Consider the following 20,807-nt stretch of genomic DNA (forward strand, 5'->3'; position numbering starts at 1 on the left):
TCATGACTTACCTACTGTATGTTTGATGTTTGGGGTGTGGGATGAGAGGAAGAGAGAAGGTCAAGCATGTATAAGAGTTTCACTCGGAGCTACTGGTTGGCGAGGATGAAAGTGAGACAGCCGGAGATCAGATGGGATCTGGGGTGACTGGGGGGCGGGGGCTAGAGATGTGCCTCTGGAGACCCTGCTTATGAAAGGCGTTGGAAGCCGCAGAGCAGGCAGAGGTTGTGTTCCACTCTGCCTCTTTGGAGAAATTTTTTATTTCTAACAACTAATTGTATACAATGATGGGTTTCAGTATGACATTTCATATATGTTTATAAAGTATTTTGATCATATTTATCCCCTTTCCCCCACTCTTATCCCCCCCTCACTGATCCTTTCTCCTTTCCCAACTTGTTTAAACATTTGTTGGGAGGAGGAGAAGAGAGAGAGCCAGTGGGTTTAATTAATGTCTCTTAGAGGATCATGGGTGCGTGATTCTGTACAGGAGCAGAGGTGACTTAACAGTGACCATGTCAATAAAGAAACTGGGTCTTCCTCTCCAGTAACCATTAGACATCCTCCCCCAAAGGGTGGAGCCTTGAGTTCCTTCTCCCATCCATTACATTCTTTCATAATTAGGGCTAATTTGTCAAGTGACAAAACCCTTTTCTCTGTCCAAGAGGGTGAGGTGCGCTGTTATCTTCACCGAGCAGACGGCATTCACAGGGTTATGTGTGAGTCACATGTTGGCCTTTATGTCTTTTCTCCCTGCTTTGCCTTGCTAACCTGTTGGTAGAGAACACAGGAAGGCCAGAATCAAAGCAATCTTTGCTTGATTTTCCTCACAAGGACGCTTGTCCCATACATCTACATTGGGAAGAGGATGAAGAAGAAAATGTCTACAATGCTTCCGGGCTTATACTGCAACACATTCCTTTATCTCAGTCACACCAGAGGAATGGCAGCCCATCAATCCCTGAGAAATGCCTATCCTCCAGAAAGGTGACTTTGATTTGTCTGTTTCCCCAATAACAGATGTGAAAGTGTTATAGTTTGGATGTTGAATGTCCCCTGAAGACCATGTGTTAATATTAAAGTTTTGGCTCCCAGGGTGATGCTATACAGAAGTGAAGTGGTGTGGACTTTAGAAACAAGAGGCTCATATTTACTACGTGGGGGATGTTCTTGAAGGGGATTGCAGAAGGCTGCTCTCTCTCTCTCTCTCTCTCTCTCTCTCTCTCTCTCTATCTCTCTATCTCTCAATATATAAATATGTGTGTGTGTGTGTGTGTGTGTTGCATACTGGTTGTATTAGCTACTTTTCTCATTGTTATGACAAAAAGCAACTTAAAAGAGAAAGACTTTATTTAGGTTTGCAATTCAAGGGTAGTGTACATCAAGATGGGGGAAGGCAGACAGATGCTCATATGACACCACCGTCGAGAAGCAGAGAGAAACAGGAGCTAGGACTCTGTTTTAAAACATCGAGCCCTCCTCTAGTAACCCACTTTAGGAGCCTCCACCTCCTAATGGTTCCACAGCCTTCTCAAACAGTGTCACCAGCCGTAGACTAAGTGTTAAAAGCCATGAGCTCATGGGGGGCATTTCACATTCACCCCACAATTCTGGTCATGATAGGAGCAGTTGACTCTCATACATATTCTCTACCACTGTACTCACCGGAAGCACTGAGCTACACACCTGCCTAGTCATGGACTAGACCTCCAAAACTGAGCTGAAACAAACCTTTGTAAGTTGATTAGCTTGCGTTTTTCATTTTAGTGATGACTTGGGTAGTAAGAATCTCAGAATCTAAGCGCACTTAGAGCTTATTGTGGAGCCAGGGGAGATGGGTGGAAGAGAAAGGTTCTCAGCTGGTGACGGTAGAGGGCAAAGGCGCAGAGAAGATATGATCAGCTGGCTTCCTGACCCCACTGTCTGTCGCCCACCTTTCCTGTCATGATGCGCTCTATCCCCCTGGACCCATAAGCCCCAAATTACCTTTCTTCCTTAAACTGATTTTGATCATAGGGTTAGCTACAGCAACAGGAAATAGCCAACTATTACTCATGAGTATTGTGTCTGCCACCCAAAAAAGAGAACATGAATTTATGTTGTGTCCCTATGTGTACTGCATAATCCCCAGAGATTGAGGCAGACTTCTGGCTGATTCTTTGGCAGAAAAATCTCCTCCTACTCTGGGAACCCAAAGCACTAGGAGACTCTCTGGGTCTGCCATGGTCACATGAAGCTGGGCCCACAGTGTCTTCTTAGTGCATGTCCCAGGTGGATGGGGCATCCAGCAAACACTCTTGAGGACCCTTCAGTATTGTGTCTGCCAACTTTCATTTCCCAGACTTTGGGATTCTTAAAGTCACCAGGGAGTGGAATTATTTTGACTAAAAATAAAGGTTACAATTAAAAGACAAATCAAATAAGGACCCTTCAATTTGCAAGAGGGCGGAGATAAACTCTCTTCTCTTCTGTCACAGTTTCTTTACATGAATGAGTGGGTGTGTGCTTGTGTGCACATGGGTTTGCACATACATGTGTGCATGTATGACTAGATCCTAGAGGCCATCCTCTGGTGTTGTTTTCCGGTAGCTATCCATCCTTTTGAGACAAGGTCTCTCATTGTTCTGGATCTTGCCAGGTAGGCTGGCTGGGTGGAGAGGAATCCAAAGAGCTTACTTCTTCCCCAAACTAAGATTACAAGTATGTGCTGCTAAACTAGCTTTTATTTTGAAATGTGGCCCCTGGGGATTGAACTCAGGTCTTGTGCTGGCTCTTGCAAGACAAATACTTCAGAGGGTGAGCCACCTCCCTAACTCCATCATAAATGAGTTGTGAAGTTCTGTGACCCTCCCCTGCCCATGCAATGGAGACGATTGTGGTTGGAAGGTGAATGTCTCCATGGGCTCATATGCTCAAACACTTGAACTTGGCTGGTGGATCACTTCGGAGAGTTGTGAAACTTCAGTAGGAAGAGCTTCATTGGAAAAGGTAGGTCACTACTTCCTCTTTGCTCTCTGCTTCCTGAGTGTGATGCAATGTGACCAGCAGCCTAGTACTCCTGCTGCCCAGCTTTCTGTACCATTAAGGGCTGTCCTTTCTTCCTAGAGTTGTTTCCTGTCCAATGTTTGGTCACAGTGGCAGGAAAACTAATTCACACTCTTGTTAAAAATGTTCAAATCCAGACCCAAAAAGATGAAAATGGGATGTACTCACTCATGATTGGTTTCTAGCCATAAATAAAGGACATTGAGCCTATAATTTGTGATCCTAGAGAAGCTAAATAAGAAGGTGAACCCAAAGAAAAACATGTAGTCATCCTCCTGGATATTGGAAGTAGACAAGATTGCCGGGCAAAAATTGGGAACTTGGGGGAGGGGAGGGAAGGGGTTAAGGGGAAATGGGGAGAGAAAAGTGAGAAGGGGAAGATGGGGGAGTTTGGGGGAATTGGATGGTTGGGATAAAGGAAGGGTGGATATGGGAGCAGGGAAGTATATATCCTAATTAAGGGAGCCATCTTAGGGTTGGCAAGAGATTTGGTGCTCCCAGGTGCCCAGGGCGATGTCCCCAGTTAGTTCCTTGGGCAGCTGAGGAGACGGAACCTGAAACGGCCCGATCCTATAGCCATACTGATGAATATCTTGCATATCACCATAGAACCTTCATCTGGTGATGGATGGAGATAGAGATAGAGACCCACATTGGAGCATCGGACTGAGCTCCCAAGTCCAAATGAGGAGCAGAAGGAGGGAGAACATGAGCAAGGAAGTCAGGACTACGAGGGATGCATCCACCCACTGAGACAGTGGGGCTGATCTATTGAGAGCTCACCAAGGCCAGCTGGACTGGGACTGAAAAAGCATGGGATAAAACCGGACTCTCTGAACATGGCGGACAATGAGGGCTGATGAAAAGCCAAGGACAATGGCACTGGGTTTTGATCCTACTGCATGAACTGGCTTTGTGGGAGCCTAGCCTGTTTGGATGCTCACCTTCCTAGACCTGGATGGAGGGGGGAGGACCTTGGACTTCCCACAGGGCAGGGAACCCTGACTGCTCCTCAGACTGGAGAGGGAGGGGGAGAGGAGTGGCGGGAGGAGGAGAGGAGAGGGGGCGGGGGAGAGGAGGGGGGGGAAGGGGGGAAAATGGGAGGCGGGGAGGAGGCAGAAATTTTTTTCAATTAAAAAAAAATGTTCAAATCCAGGCCACCAGAAGGCAATATTCTTTCTTTCTATCTGTGCTATCCAATCTGGCTGCCATCTGCTGCCACACAGAATGTTGTTGTCAGGACTAAGATTTATTCTATTCTATTTTTTGAGACAAGGTCTTGTTACATAACCCAGGCTTGCCTTGAACTTGTTGTTCCTCAGCCTTAACCTCCTGAATGTTAGGATTGGAGGTGTGTGCAATCTCATCTGATTTTAGATGTTCTATTATTGCGAAATATACACCACATTTCAAATGCTTAGAATGGGAAAATACATAAAATATCTCAGTAACTTTTTATATTTACAAGATGTTAAAATGATTGCATTGGGAAGACATTAGGCTAAAATATATATTAAAGTTAGTTTTGCCAGTTTCCTTTTAGTTTTTATAATGTGGCTACTAGGAAATTTAAAATTATACATAGTGGCAATTTTAATGTAATGTATGATTTTCATTACATTGGAGCTTTGCGGTTCTAATATCTGGAGGAGCAGAGGAAGGAGGCAGGGCTTTTGGGCCCTTTCTGTTTACAAGTCACTAAGTCTTTAGATTCGTCTTTTGGTATTGCCTCAGGACAGACAGGGAGCAAAGACCTTGCGGAAATCCTTGATGTGATCAAAGGCTCTGGGCAGTAGCCATGTGTGCTTGGAGCTCTTCTGTCCTCTGCTAACTGAGGAGCCTCTTTTCCTTGTGTGTGCTGCCCAGTGTCAATTCATGCTGCTGGCATTCATGGGTACTAGTATCGACTTCCTTTTCACTTACACTGTGCTCTTTCTGTCTTGCTCTAGGTGGTGACACAGTCCACTCTGTTTAGCTTCTATTCCACGGTGAAGTGGGGCTCTTTCTCAGTCCTGGCATCTCTGGGTCTAAAAATGAGCCCAAGAGACTCGTCTGGATGTCTGCTTGTACTCACCAGGTACCAAGTCCACTTTAGTGGTTGCTGTTCAGGCTCCTCTACTCATCCTGGCTTTTCCTCCCATGTGCCAAGCACGGTCATGACTCTCTCTACCATAGGTCTGCCTTCTACCTGTGTCTCTAACAACTACTTTTGGCAGTCACCCTGCTTCAGTGTTATATTCACTCCGTCCTTTGGATTACACTGTGACTCTGGTTGTGGGGTGCACTTCATCCACAGGTCTGCTAGATCTCCAGGAATGAGTGGGGCAATAAAGAATTACATACTAGCATCTACATGCATGCTTTTTCAGAGGCCAGGTTATTATTATTTTTTAAAAAGATTTTAAAGATTAAAAGTTAATTTTAATTATGTATATATCTGAGTATAGGTTATGCACATGTGAGTGCAGTGCTCCTGGAGACCAGAAGAGGGCGCTGGATACCTTTAAGCTGGAGTGGTTTTGAGCCATCAAATGTGGGTATCAGGAAGGCAACTTGGGTCTTCTGCAAGAGCAATGCTCCCTGTTAACCACTGGGCTGTTTCTTCAGCCCCAGAGACAACTACGTTCTGTTGCTTCCTGAGTGTGACCCAATTCTAGAGACCTAACGTTTCCTGAAGTTTGAGGCACTATAGCTGCATAGTTATCCCCTCTCTAGTCCTTAGTGAACGATTTCAGTCACTCACAGGCAAGTGAGGTCTGAAATATCACATGGAGAATCCCAGAAATAAAGAGCTAAGTTTTAAAAAGAGCATAATTCTGAATGGTGTGGCAAACTCACGTGATTGCCTTCGGCCTTGAAGGACACGAATCACCCCTGCATCCGTTGTCTGCACACTACACTGAATAGGCACAGGCAGCAGGCCAAGGACTGGGGGCTGAAACCGTGAGCAAATACAAAGCTTTCCTACCTGTAAAGTCTGTCTTGGTTTGGTTGTCACAGCAACAGAAGCTTGGCTAACAGTCACTTAGTTGTTTTGGTTTGACACAGCGTCATAGTGCTTATGCCAAGTAATATAGAGGGTTTGGTACCAACTGCCTCTTGTTTCAGGCTTTCTTAGGGGTGCAAGTCTTTAAGTGTGTCTTCAATGGATGTGGGGGAGGGAAACTAATGTATTTGACTGTCTTTTGAGGACTGCCTCCTTATCTTGGGATGGTAATTTTAGATATTGTGTGCTACAGCCTTTCTCTTAAAGAAGTCAAGACCAGTGTTATAAGCTTTGGACTGTACTTGATTGTCAGTCACTGACGTCATGGAATGTGAGACCCTAACAAGGGAAGACTATGGCACAAGCACATTTTGTTGAGCAGTAGAACTATGCATGCAATTTCAAAGGCATGTGTGCTTTTGGTTATATTTGTGCATATGATGTAATTGTGCATACATGGCACATGCATATGTGTGTCATGTATGCCTGTGTATCAAAGTGTGTGTGTGATAGTCACATGTGCAGAAGCCAGAGGAGGACACTGGGCACACGGTTCCATTACTCTCTTCTTTATTTTCTTGAGTCAGAGTCTCTAGACTAGATCTAGAGCTCGGTTGGCATCCAGTAAGTCCTGGGGTCATTCTGGCTCCTTCTACTTTGACTGTGCTAGGTTACAGTCATAGGCAGCCACACTGTGCTTTTTATGAGTACTGGGGATTTGAACTTAGGTCTTTATACTTCTTCAGTAAATACTCTTGTCCAGGGAGATGTCTTCTCAGCCTCATATGATGCCACTTTGATGTTACTACTTTTCATGTGTTTTCACTTATTGAGCATTTCATACATATATTCAATATATTTTGTTCATCTCTACTCTTCCCTTCCTTCTCCCCAGTTCCTCCCAGAGTCCCTCATCACACACTTTTCCAGCTTCATAACTTCTTTTATATTTTTCATAATCCACTAAATCCAATTAGTACTGCCCATCTGTGCATGTGTGTTGACCCTAATACTGGACCACTGGATCAATTACTAGAGGCCACATCCTTTAAGGATCCCCACTTTCTCTCCTAGAAGCCCTCAACTGGCCATAGCTCCCTGGCTAGAGGTGAGGACATGAATCCCTCCCATAGCTGTCCTGGAATTTGGTTGGCTTGATCTCCTGCAGAAAACCACGGCAGCTGTTGGTTTGTGTCTGCAGCAGTCCTGCAATGTCCAGAAGACACTTTTGAAGTTGTCTTCTCCAACCTCTGATCTGACTCTTCCATGCCTTCCAAGCATTTCTTTTGTGATGGTCGCTGAGTCTTAGGAAGTCAGTGTGTGATATAGGTGTTTCATTTAGGGCTCACCCCTCCATGGCTGCTTATTCTCTCCACTTGAACCAGTTGAGAGTAAAAAGATCCCAAAGTACAGTTATTAGATGCCCTAGTTGGTAGCATAGAGTTTGAAAAGGACAGATTCTGAAGAGATTCTATACCCTGTACGCTGACTATTAGAAGTTTAGTTCATCACTGAAGTGGGTCAGGGGAAAGAACCTGGAAGACTGGTAACAGTCACATTGGTGTGGAGTCTTGAGGGAAGGGTGCCTTATCATTTTGGGGAGAAACCTCATCTCTAAAACAATCACTGGCTCTACTACTTGCTTCCTGAGCCCACACCCTAATGTAAATGCATGATACCAGTGAACTATGGCACCTAGGTGGTTTTTTTTTTGGGGGGGGGGATACCCAGTATCCCTTGCTTCATTGTCAGTGCCTTTTTTCCTACTTTAAGTCTTTTGCCTTGTCTTGTGGTTTCTGCCTGAGGCTTGCCCACAAAGTGTAATGGAAGCCTGCTGCCTTTGCTGAATTATTCGTGTGTCATGGCCCTCCCCCAAAGTAGGAAAGAGCTCCTGGGACCCTGGCAACAGAGGAGAGGGAACAGAGGCTCTATGAGGCCTGTGAAAGAGAGGCAGAGAGTGCTAGAAGCAATCTTTGCTTTCTTATCCATTTTTCTGTGTATAAGCACAGGTATGCGTTCAGCATGCTCCCTATGTTGTGGGAATAAGGATAAATGGATTTAATTTCTATTTTGGGACATTGCCTTGCCTCTGTTCCTTTTGTCTGGATCCCTTGATCATTGAGAACAGCTTGGCAGTGCTGTGTTTCAGAGTGAAGTAAGAAAAGAATGATAATTTATGAATAGTGGAGTTCTAGTTTGAAGGAAATAGATAGCTGCTTTTCAAATCACGTGTGTCAGTGTGTGTGCGCGTGCGTGCATGCACATTCCGTGTTTCTTGTGCAGAAGTCACAGAATAACTTTGGGAGTCAGGCCCCACCTTCTATTTTTCTGAATCAGGTTTTGCTTTTCTTCTTTGGTCTGCACTCACTAAGTAGTTGTTCTGAAAATTCCAGGATTCCCCTATTTCCACCTTCTGGAAATAATTCCCAATACACTACTGGCTCTTATATGGGTTCTGGAGAGTCTAATGTAGGTCCTCATGCTTCTATAACAAACACTTTTACCCTCTGAGCCCCCAGCTTCAGTTTTCTGTTCCGAATATGGGGATGAATGGGGCTTCAGTCACTTACATTATCAGATATGAGTAGGAGGAGCTGTGTCCACTCCAGGTTTCACCCATGGATCTTTGACAGGACAGGGCCAAGGACCATTGACCTTCCCAACTCTGGCCTGTGAACTTCTCTTGAGTTGTTACAAGGGCAAGCATTTTGCATGTGGAAACATTTTATTTTTCACCTGTCCTCCACCAGGAAGAAAAAAGTAAAGGGTGGCAGGGAGTCACAGTCTCCTCCCAATGGGAGCTGGCTCTTCCCAGTGCCTCATTTCTCTTCTGTGTGTCTGGTCTTGTGAGTTAAACAGCAATGATGCACATCCTAGACGTGAGTGCAATTTATTTCTGTATTTATGCCTCTCTTCTTCGGAGTATCTGCCCGAGTGGCTACACCAGAATAATAACAGATACTGAATACAAGAGGCACCTCAGAGAGAACACGCACACCAGCAGAGACTGTGCTGGAGAAACCATTTTTCCTTGTCCCTCTCAGCCCAGAGTTAGCAGACATTTGCTTAGAGATTTCAAATTCTGGAGGTAAAAGGAACTGATGATTGATTAGAAGTAGCCACCAAACATTAAATGCACAGGACTCTGTTCTAGCACACCCACTTTGACACCCACTGCACACATCGAGGAGAGCCTGGTTCCTACGTAAGCCCTGAACTTTCTCAATTCATGAACACTGGTGTCAATGGCTTTCTTTTCTATGGTAGTTGATGCTACTTCTCCCTTAAATTTTAAACTGTATTTATTCCTTGTAATTTTATGCATGAATGCAGTGCATTTAAGTCATACCTACCCACTATTTCCTCTAGGCACTGTCTATACTATCTCCCAACTTCAACTGTGTCTAATTAGCACTGCTCATATGGGAACGGGCATCAGGCACAGTTAACTGGAGAATGGCAGCCTACCAGGGCTCTCCATGCACAAGACCAAAGCAGGCAACACTCCAGTACAGGCCCCACGCCTGACTGATATGCTGCTCCTCTTGCTCCAGTGATGTCTCCATGACAGCTGGGCAATCAACAGTTGCTTCCTTTTTCTCAGCGTAGAGCTCCCTGCCCTGTGTAAGTCCCTGGAAGGCAGCTCATACATAGCGTTCCAGAGCAGTGGGCAAGAGTGGAAAGGGTGGCTGGGAGTGTGTAGGTGCACAGGAGGTGCAGAAATGACAGCTTCTTAGACAAAAGATCAGAGCATTCCTGGGGCTCCCACTTACCTCAAGCCGAGTGCCTTGGGCACGTCTGCATGAAGTGCCATCCCTAGACTTATCGGCCTTTCATCTCGAGTCCTTGCTCTTCTTTTTTTCTGTACATTTCTTGGGATGCTTTATCTCTTGGGAACAGGATGGTAATTTCTCTCTTTTTAAGCTCTCGTCTGTGTGTCTGTGTTCTCTTTTTGTAATTTCACAGACAATTTAGAGAAAGATGCAGAGGTTTCCCATCTGGCCTTTGTCTCTCCACATGCACAGCCTCCCAGCTGGCTATCCGCTTCTCCACCAAGCTGTGATGGTGGTTTTCTTTCTGTTGCTGTGGTAAAATACTCTGAGAAAAAGCGACTAGAAAAAGGAGGTCACTAAAGGGAAGGCCGGACAGGAACTCAAAACAGCTAGTCACATCACATATACAGTGTGTGTGTGTGTGTGTGTGTGTGTGTGTGTGTGTGAGAGAGAGAGAGAGAGAGAGAGAGAGAGAGAGAGAGAGAGAGAGAGAGAGAGAGAGAGAGAGAGAGAGAGAGAGAGAAAGAGAGAGAGAGGAGAGATTGGTGTCCATGCTGGCATTTTTTTAAGCTTTCTTCATTCTTATATAGTTCACCATTATACGCCATCCTAGTATTGGCACTGCCCACAGTGTTCTGGGTCTTCTTACAATAATTAACAACCAGAAAATACCCCACAGTAGTGCACATAGGCCAACTAGGCTTAGAGAGTGATTCTAGGTTGTGTCAAACTGAAAATCAAAACTGAGCATCACACCTGGGGTGCAGGGTTAGTCCCCAGAAGCTGCTCAATCCATGCAGACTCCTACTGCATGTTTGGAATTGTACTGGGAAGTATGTGCATTTCAAAAATAATTTTTATCCTTATACTCTACAAGCAGGTGTATGCCTTTACACCTGAAGAATGAAATCCAGAGGCATGAACACACTGGGTAAGATGATGTGGATGGAAAGACTCAAATCCAAGTGTTCTTAAGGCTTGCTCTTTCCATTCTGCCAAACCTCCTATAGGGTCCCAGGCATTTTACTGGACATTGGAGGAAAGCAACGTTGAGTAATATATGGAACTTTTCTTCACAAACTTCATGTATCATGGGGTGTTGGTGGGGACACACAGATGTTTATTGGTTGTTAGGAAACGGTGGAAGTTCAAAGACAGGTGTGCTGAGGAAGGGAGCCAACTAAAGAGATGTGACCCAGAGAGGATGGACCATCTGTGGCTCTCTGATCTCCATGGAACCAACACCTATGGTCCAGGGTTAGAAGCTAAGCTGATGATTCAGTGGGACCTCAGGGCAGCTCCATGGAAGTCCTTCAGTGGTAGAAGCATGTCTCTGGGGTTACAGGGGAAGTTATCAGAAGTCACGTAGGAATATTTGTACCTCATTGAAAAAGACATGTCTCTGTGTGGTTCCCATCCGTTTGCTGTATCTGTGAGACAAGTTGTCTTTTTAATGGGGGAGTGGAGCCTATTTCTGGGCCACCTGTCAGTGTTTAGCACGCCACTGAGGCTTATTACTGCTGCCATCTGCTGCCAAGGAGAAGTGTTCATGTTCTGGGTGGCTCTTAAAAGTCATTAGCTGGAAGGAGGCAGGGCTGAGGATCCTACTGGGAACACACACTACTAGCACAATAAAAGTTTTCATTCTCTTCCCCTGCATTCTGGAGGTTCATCCTCTGTACCCCAGCTGCCTTCTGCTCGCTTCACTGGTGAGTGTGTGTGTGTGTGTGTGTGTGTGTGTGTACACCAGAGATCAATCTCATGTGAAATTCTTTAGGAGTCATACACCTTGTGTTTTTGAGGGTCTTTGGTTGGATCCTAGAACTCTCCAATTAGGCTTGGCTGTTTGACCACTAAGATCTAGGGACTCATCTGTCTCCACCTCCCCTTGTTTGGGTTTATAGGCACATCTGCTCATGGCTGTTTTATGTAGGTGCTGGAGACTAAACTCAGATCTTGTTTGCACATCACTGACTGCCTGGTCTCCCTAAACCCTCTCTATCCTCTCCTTTAGCTCAGTTTTTTTTTTCCACAATGGATTCTGTGTCTACAGCATTACAGGTCATAGTTAGCCATAGTCATTTCTTTTTTTTTTACTGACTTTTTTTATTCTTGCATCTAACTCAAATTTGATAAGATTATGCCATTCACTTTTTAAATATAACGATACACTCAATAAGATTATCATAAAATCTACCATGAGGGAGAAACATTTCATCTTTACACTGTTGAACTATTGACATTTCTTCTCTGTGTAGACACCACTGTTCCATAGGTTGGTGTCCTAGACTGAATCAAAAAGAGAAATCTAAGATTCATCTTTCTGTTTCCTAACTAGGGATATAATACATTAAGATGCTTCTGGCTCCTGACATGCCTTTCCTACCTTGGATTGTAACCCAAGTAAACCCTTCATTTCATAAGTGGCTTTTGTCAGGTATTTTATTGAATTGAGCATGTGATTAGATTTGCATTTAGGAAAAAAAATTTCAGGATTCTTTGAACCTGAAAACCAAATGAAGGAAGAAAGGCCAGAATCGAGTCTATGGAAAGATCCACTATGGTGAAAGTAACCATGCAATATCCTCAAAGAAGCCAGCGAGGCTGCATAGGTGGAATGATGGGTGTCAGACTCGGATCCCAGGGCTGAGAACTGACATAAGTAAAGAAATGACTCTCCTTCTTGACTGAAAAGTGTGTGGAGGAGGTTCAGTGTGGCTAGGCAGGCTCAGCGGGAAGTGGGTAGGTGCTTCGAGCCAGAGCAGGGTCATGAACAGCAGAAGAAAAGGAGAAACGAGAGCAAGAGCTTGTGTGGGTGAGACCTAAAAAGCAGATGCAGGGAGAGTTGTGTGAGCCCCCATCCCATGTGGGAGGAAAAGAGGACAAGATGGATGGGCTCCATTGCAGCAGGGTGTGTGGGTTTGCGTGTGGGTATTTCTTCTCTAGTAGCATCTGTTTTCTCTCGGATGTAGGAGGCAGGATCATCTGATGAGCGAGGAGTGTCGTCGTGGCAGAGACAGAGTGAGAGAAAAGTAACACTTTGGGAAAAAACTAACACAGAATGATGGGCTGGGATTACTTAGCTGAGGTGGGCTCCCTTGAAGGTGTGCATCAGAGCATATCAGGTGCCTGGGTTGTCCTTTTCTGCTTGGACAGAGGAATGAAAAAGGCACCAGGGCTGAACTTTCCTAGGCTTCAGTTTCATCTGAATGGTGGGAAGAGAAAGCAAAAGATGGCTCAGAGAGCTTAAGGTATGGACAAAGATATTGTTAAAAATACTGAACCCTGAAGTCCAAGTTGACCTAACTAATGAAGAAAGGATAGGGATGGTGGCCCCAAAGAGAGTGCAGTCTAAAACTCTCAGAGTGAAAGAAGTTGAATGAACAAAAGGAAGGAGAAATAGACCCCCTGGCTGGACATTCTTACAGTGCTCCTTCTAGAGACAATGTTACAGGAATGGGTTTTCTGAAGTTGGAGGGAGAGAAAAAAGTTAACTTTCCCCCCAGCAGCCTTCTGTTGCCAATAGATCTTTGGCAATTGTATATGTATATGATAATGATGTATCTGTGCACGATGTATATGCATGTGCATATACACATGTATATGATGCATAGTATGTGTATGGTATATATGCAGATGATATATATGCATAATATGTGTATGATATATATGCATATGATATATGCATAGTATGTGTATGATATATATATATACATATGATATATATGTAAGCTATGTGTTCAAAGCTGAGAGGTTTACAGTTGCCTGCTCTAGGGTTTTCCTTTTAAATTTTAGTAAGTGGTCATTATGCTTAAAAACAAAAATAAACAAACAAGCAAAAAAACCTCAAGGAAGCAGTGGAGAGTAATTGAAGAAGATCCCTAACATTGGCCTCTGACCTCCACAAGCGTACTCCCAGATATACACACATGCACATGCATACAAATCACATACAAGAGAAGTCCATGTGCTTACATGCAGTAAAGGCGACTGATTCACTCTGTTCCTTCAGCACTACTGAATTTGATAACAAGCAGACTCTCTGGCCTGGCTCCCACTCTGTATTTCTCTTTTTAAGAAATTAATTAATTAATTAATTTTATCTGTGTGAATGTTTTGCCCGTATGTAATATGTGAACCAGGTGCATGCCTAATATCCGTATAAGTCAGAAGAGAGCATCAGATCCCATGAATCAGGATGTATGAATGCTGCGAGCCTCATGTGGGTACTGGGAACTGACGCTGGATCTTCTGCAAGAGCAGCCAGTGCTGTCTCTCCAGCCCCCATAGTGCTCTCCTTTCTCTGCATGGTTTGGTTTTGTTTTGGTTATCATTTCTTTATAAACCTCTATCCTGGTCTGCTTCACTCTGTGTTGTGTGTGTCAGTGTCATCTCTCTCCTTTCTGTAGTGTGTGTGCGTGTGTGTGTGTGTGTGTGTGTGTGTGTGTGGAGAGAGACAGAGACAGAGAGAGACAGAGAGAGAGAGAGACAGAGAGCTCACGCGTAGGAGGCTAGAGGAGAATGCAGGCTACTGTCCTCAAAGGCAGGTTAAAGTCAGAGTAACTGTAACCAAGCTGGGCTTTATTCAGAAGAAAGATCAGGTAGACCATATTTGGAATCCTGAGTTAATAGGCTTGAGGCATTAAGATTGCAGGGGACAGGTGCCCTCAGTATCCATCTTTGTTTTTTTCTTTTAGGCTTAGACCAAGTCTTGCTCTGAAGCCCAGGCTAGCCTGAAACTTTTTATGTAGTCCAGATAAGCCTTGAACTTGTGATTCAGTGCCTCAGACTTCTGAGTCTGTGCCACAATGCCTGGGTTTCATCTATTTTAGTACTGAGCACTGTGAGAATGCTGGGTTAAATAGAGAAAAACATGACTAGTTTGCTGTCATCTCCATTTATGCCCACATCAGACAGCGCTAATTGATGGCTGCACTTTTCTCTATGGAGTTGGAATGATCTTAGTTTTCAATAGAGTGTTCTTGAGAATCACTGCTAATTGAGCCAGATGACCTTCGAGGTAGAATCAGTCACCACCTCCATTAGTTTCCCAGGTTGTCATAATATATGACCATGTGACAACAGAAGTTTATTCTCTTATGGTTGTGAAGAAGTATCTGCAGCACTGATTTGTTCTGGAGGCTCTGAAGGAAGGCTTTTCCCTTTTCTCCTGGCTTCAGGAGCCTGTGGCAGCCCTTGGTTGTCTTTCCTTTGTAGCTGAGTGACATTGGTCTCCATATCCATTCTTATGTGGACTGTTTCCTTCTGTGCTCTGCGTGTCATCCCTCCCGTCCCCTCCTTTCCTCTCTCTTCCCCCCTCTGTGTGTGTGCTTGCATGTGCAGGTACACATGTGTGCTCGTGTGTGTGTGTGTGTGTGTGTGTGTGTGTGTGTGTGTGTGTGTGAAGGCTGGAGGACAATGTTGACTGTCACATGCTGGCCAGCTTATTTTTTTGACATTGAGTTTCTCATTGACCTGAAAACCAGATAGAGCTGGTTGGCCAGTGGGCCATGGGGATCCGCCTGTTTCTGCCTCCTCAGTACTGGGACTGTAAGATGGGGACACAAGGCCAAGCTGTTTTTAAATGTGGATTTTGAGGCCCCAAATCAGGTATTCATGCTTGCAAGGTGAAAACATCTACTCAGCCATTTCCTCACCGCCCTCTCCTTTCTTTCATAAGGACACTAGCCATCAAATTCTGGGGTCACCTTAAATCTAGTTTGATCTTTTCTAGACATCTTTAATTGATTAATCCACAAAGACTTGTTTCCAAAAAGGTCATATGTACAGATACTGAAATTAGGATCTGAACACGTCTTTTTGGGAGCCACTGTTAAAGCCAGGGGCACTACTTCATCCACTCTACACCACTATCAGGGAGCAGTTTGGACCCAGTCCCTGGCTCCTGGCTGACTCTCCTGCTCATCAGAAGGTTCAGCTGAAATCATGAGGGCAGGGCATGTTGGTGATATTATAATAGAAGACATGAGTGGGTTTGCTGTCTCTCTTTCTCTATGTTCATGCATGGGGAGGCTGTGTGAGGACACGTGGAGGAAGTGAGGAGGGGTCCCATCCTTCACTTACCTTTTTGGTAGCATTTCTGAGTAATACTTTTTAACTTATGTGGTTGATGCCATTTCGTAATGACACTCTGAGCTGGTGGAGCAGAATCCACCCCCAGCCTCAGCTAATTACTGGATAAATGGCAGCCATCTGCGACAAACTGTGCTAAAACTCAAGCTTTTCTTAGGAGTTTGGAATGGGACCAAGAGAGCGTCAGCACCTCCCCAGGCATCTTGAGGTTAAACAGTAGACTTTGAGGCTCTTGGTGTCCACGTGGTGGGCAGCAGAAAGGGCAGGTATTGGAGGAAGCACAGGGGTACAGATGCCCTAATAAAAAGGCAGCTAAGAGGCTGGTATGATCAGGGTCCAGAGGAAAACCTCCCTGCCGCCTCTAAGCCTTCTGGGACTATTTTTCTTTGCTCTTGAACTCCACAGATTAAAATCTTAAATATTTTTCACTGTAAACTTTTATTCTCTTGTCGTTATTAAGGTAGTGTGAGTTCATTTCTGGTGTTTGCAAACACACAACAAATCTCAAGTATGCTGTCTTGGCTGTTTCCAGTATTTACCCTTAGGTACTTAGGCTTCTGAGAGAGGCCCAGAATCCCCTGACTGTCCAGATGACAACGAGAAGTCAACAAATCATAGATACTTCCTTCTGAAGCTTCTCCTGCTGTTGAAGTAGGTCACACCACCAGTGTGATGCCACAGAAAACACCACGAGCGGGCCGGGAGAAAGTCACACCACAGAGATACTAGAGATTGACTTGGAGGTCCTTCAGTGATATGAATTCATCTCCTGTCACAGAAAATGGAATTGTCTTTCCAGACTTGTTTTTATAGGATATTATTAACTTTTTCTTAGTTTGCTCTTGTTTTGCCTTGAGCAGAAGACTGGTGTGTTATTTGAGCCTCCTCCCAACTCAGAACATACTATGATAGTTTCAGCCATTGCTCCCAACAATCACTTGCTGTTAGTGAGGATTTATAGATGTCCTTACATTTCTAAATATCCTTTTATGCCTTTCTATTTCTATGGTAACTTAGATAGCCTGCTCAGCACACACAGATACCTCTTTGGGAGAAACCTGAGAGAGGAAAAATCTGAATTACAGACGAGATAAGTCGGAGTGTGGCTATTCACACGGTTTTGTAGAGGATTCAGATAGCAGCGTCCCCTGGTGCCTCTGGTGTATTCCCTATTCTCTTTACAGACCATCAACACTGTCTTACAAATAATAGGCTCTGAATGGAAATTCTGATGATTGATTGATGAGCCTCTTGGGATGGATAGAGCTGTGAAGCTAGGGTTATAGTTTGCTGCTGCCAATTGGAGATAAATCATGGAGGAAGGGAAAGCGACCACGAGCAGATAGCCACAGTCAGTAGGGAAATGGGACTCAATTTTTTTTTTTAAAAATGTGATTCACACAAAGTTTTTAGGAAGCTGCTTGCTGCATAAACTAAACTATACATGAATTTTTCATGTCAGTGTCCCCAAAGACACGAGAAAATTCTTTCTAGAACAAAGCATTGGGTAACCAAAGGAGGAAGTGTATACCCATTCCACAGTCATGCTGGGAACCAGTATTTTTGCAAAGAGGAATTAATTTTCTTTCTCTTTCTCTATCTCTGTCTGTCTGTTTCTTTCTCTGCGGGAGTGTGTGCTCGTATGCATGCATGCAGGTGCACAATATATTCATGCCTGCTTGGAGGACAGAGGATGGCAGCTGTCATTTCTCAGGGTCATTGTTATTATTATCCTGGTCTTCCCTGTCCCTTAAAGAGACAAGCTCCACCCACCCCCAAACTCCTCCCTCCCACCTCGGCAAAATGATTGATCTTGTATTTGTTCTCTCTCTCTCTCTCTCTCTCTCTCTCTCTCTCTCTCTCTCTCTCTCCTCTCCCTCTCTCCTTCTCCCTCCTTCCCTCCCTCCCCTTCCCGCTTGTCTCATCTCTCTTTCTCTCTCTCGCCAGGGGACCAGCCAGGGTTGCGCTGCCATGAATCTTTCAGTCACTCACATTTTCTTTCTTTCTTTCTTTCTTTCTTTTTTTTTTTTTTTTTTTTAAATACGAAGTCTATGTCTATGCCTGGAACTCACCAGGTAAACTATAGTGGCTGTTCACTCAGTCCTGGGACCCTCCTGTAACTCCTCCCCTTGCTCGGGTTAGAAGTGTGCAGTATATACCTGGCCTTTTAAAGGTACAGTTTGGAAGACTGAGCTCAAGTCCTCATGACTGCAAGGCAAGCAGTCTGCTGACTGAACCCAGCCCTCTGCTATTACTTTTCTGATTCTAGGGTCATGCTGTGAAGAGGCCCAGTTTGCAAACCGGAGCCTTCATTGAAATGAACACAGAGGAGGCTGCCAACACCATGGTCAACTACCACACGACCGTGGCACCCATGCTGCATGGACGGCCCCACAAGGAGCTCAAAACCCACAGCTTGACCAACCAGTCATGCATCCAGGTAGCCCTGTAGGCCGTGAACTCTGTGTAACCCGGAAATCGGGCTGCCGTGGGTGCTGGAATGGCAATGGCTGGCAAAGCCTGTTGCGCATGCTCATTGTGGAAAACTTCTTCTGCCCAGTGACCCTGGACATGCTGTACAGATCCGCTCTAAGTTCGGCACAGTCTCGAAGATCTTCACATTCACCAAGAACAACCAGCTCCAGGCAAGGCTGCAGCATGCAGACCGGGAGTGCCCAGCATACCAAGGTCCCTGGATGGTCAGTACCTCTACAACGCCTGCTGTGCTCTGCACATTGACGTCTCCAATCTCAACGTCAAATACAACAATGACAAGAGCAGAGATCATACTCGGCTTCACCTGCCCTCTGGGGACAGTCAGCCTTCGCTGGATCAGACCATGGCTGCAGCATTTGGTATGCTCAGCGCAATGTCAGCCTCTTGGCATGCAAGAGCCAGGTTCCCTCCCACCTTTGCCTTCCCTCAGGTCTCTCTGTTCCTAATGTCCACAGAGCGCTACCCTGCCCTCCCCTGCGCTGTACCTTCTGGTGCTGCAGCTGCCATGGCTGGACTCATTGCTATCCCAGGCTTGGTAGGTGCCAGGAATTTCATCCTTCTGGTCAGCAACTTGAACCTTGAGATTGTCATACCCCAAAGCCTCCCTTTTCTCTCTGGTGTCTATGGTAATGTGCAGCGGGTGAAGATTCCCCTCCACAAGGAGAATGCACGTGTTCAGTTGGTGGAGGGCAGCCAGGCTCAGCTGACCATGAGCCGCTGATGGACAGGCACAGCTGCAGGGAATCAGTGCGCATCACACTGTAAAAGTGTCAGAGCATCCAGTTGCCTCGTGAGGGACAGGAGGACCACGGCCCGACCAAGGACTATGGCAGTTCGCCGCTGCCTCGCTTCAAGAAGCCCAGGCTCCAAGAACTTCCAGAACCTTCCCCGCCCCCAGTCACCCTTCACCTCTCCAATATCCCGCCCTCTGTGTCAGAGGATGAGGCAAAGAGCCTCTTCTCCAGCGACAAGCAGTGTCTTCAAAGGTTTCAAGTTCTTCCAGAAGGACCACAAGATGGCGCTGACCCAGATGTGCTCTGAGGAGGAGGCAGTCAGGCGCGCTGATTGAACAACCATGATCTGGGCGAGACCACACCACCTGCGTGTGTCTTTTTCTAAGTCCACCGTCTAGGTGCCCCTGGGCCTGTTACAGTTTCCACCATTCCAGAAAAGCCACTTTAAAAAGCAGCTGAGCCGGGCAGTGGTGGCACACACCTTTAATCCCAGTACTCGGGAGGCAGAGGCAGGCGAATCTCTGTGAACTTGAGGTCGGCCTGATCTACAAGGGCTGGTTCAGGACAGGCCCCAAAGCTACGCAGAAAAAATAAATAAATAAATAAATAAACAAATAGTAGCTGGAGTGATTTTACAAACCAGAGAGTTAGTTAGTTTGTTTATTTATTTATTTATTAAAGAGAGATCATTTGCCTTTTTTTTTTTTTTTAATATTTTCTAACCCCTGTTGCCATGGCTGAAAATGGCTTGGGCCACAGAGGCCCAGTCAGGCCTGGACCCATGCCTTGAGGGGCTCAGGTGTGAGGCTACAGTGGTGCCCTGAACACAGTCACTTTCTTGTGCCCTACAAAACCAGCCTGTCTCACAACCACATACCCACCCTCTCATGACACCGGTCTGTCTCCAGACCTACAGTGAGTGAGCCAGGTGGCCTGCACCAAGGCTCCCTGTGCTGTGCAGGAGCTGGGGCCACCTCACGAACCCTTGTAATCAATTGACATGATACTCCCATGTCTCTGGCCAGCCCAGGGACCTCATTCTATATACAAAAGTGACCTATGTATTCTATCCTGTGGAGTCACAGACACCTGTGCCTAGCAACATTTCCACTTGACCAAATACCCAAATCGTTTTTTCCATTTATATGCAAGAGATACAGTTTAAGTAAGTTTTTATAGTAATGATACAATGGTATGTGTGTAATTAATCTATGCTTTTGTGTCCCTGCACGGTTTTCCTCCTTCCTGGTCACCAGCTTGCAGGTGGGGCCCAGGCCAGTGCTGCCTCTGCTTGGGAAAACAGCTCTGAGACCAATGGGTTCCTACGTTCAAAGTTTGGATCAAAGTTTTGTTTTCCGCTTCTGACTAGGCCCACGTAAGGGGCTAACCTCTAGCTAGGACTTAACACTCCTCCAAAACGCTCACCTCCATGCCTAGCTTGCCTCTGTATTTCTGATCATACAGTCATTCAGAGAAGGGTGGGAACCGAACTAAGCAGTCATAATCTTCTCCTTTAGATGTATTAAAGGATGTCTTTGTAATTAGTACCAATGCAGAGGCATCCTGCTGCCCACTGTGTGTACTGCTGCCTAGATGAGACAAAGATGCAAAGGCTAACAGGGACTGGAGGACATGCTGAAGGGGTACCAAGATGAAGGTGAATATAGCATGTTTGTCAGT

The 20,807-nt window shown here is 45.4% G+C and overlaps 1 pseudogene; it reads left to right on the plus strand.

Annotated features, from left to right (window-relative positions):
• Window positions 1-19,525, plus strand: part of LOC126492807 (polypyrimidine tract-binding protein 1-like) — a 105,387-nt pseudogene extending 85,862 nt beyond the window's left edge.
• Window positions 19,526-20,807: the final 1,282 nt, after the last annotated feature.

This window comes from Alexandromys fortis, unplaced genomic scaffold (assembly GCF_014885135.2).
Source record: "Alexandromys fortis isolate MF-2015 unplaced genomic scaffold, M_Fortis_MF-2015_v1.1 scaffold_236, whole genome shotgun sequence".
Classification (NCBI taxonomy): Eukaryota; Metazoa; Chordata; class Mammalia; order Rodentia; family Cricetidae; genus Alexandromys; species Alexandromys fortis.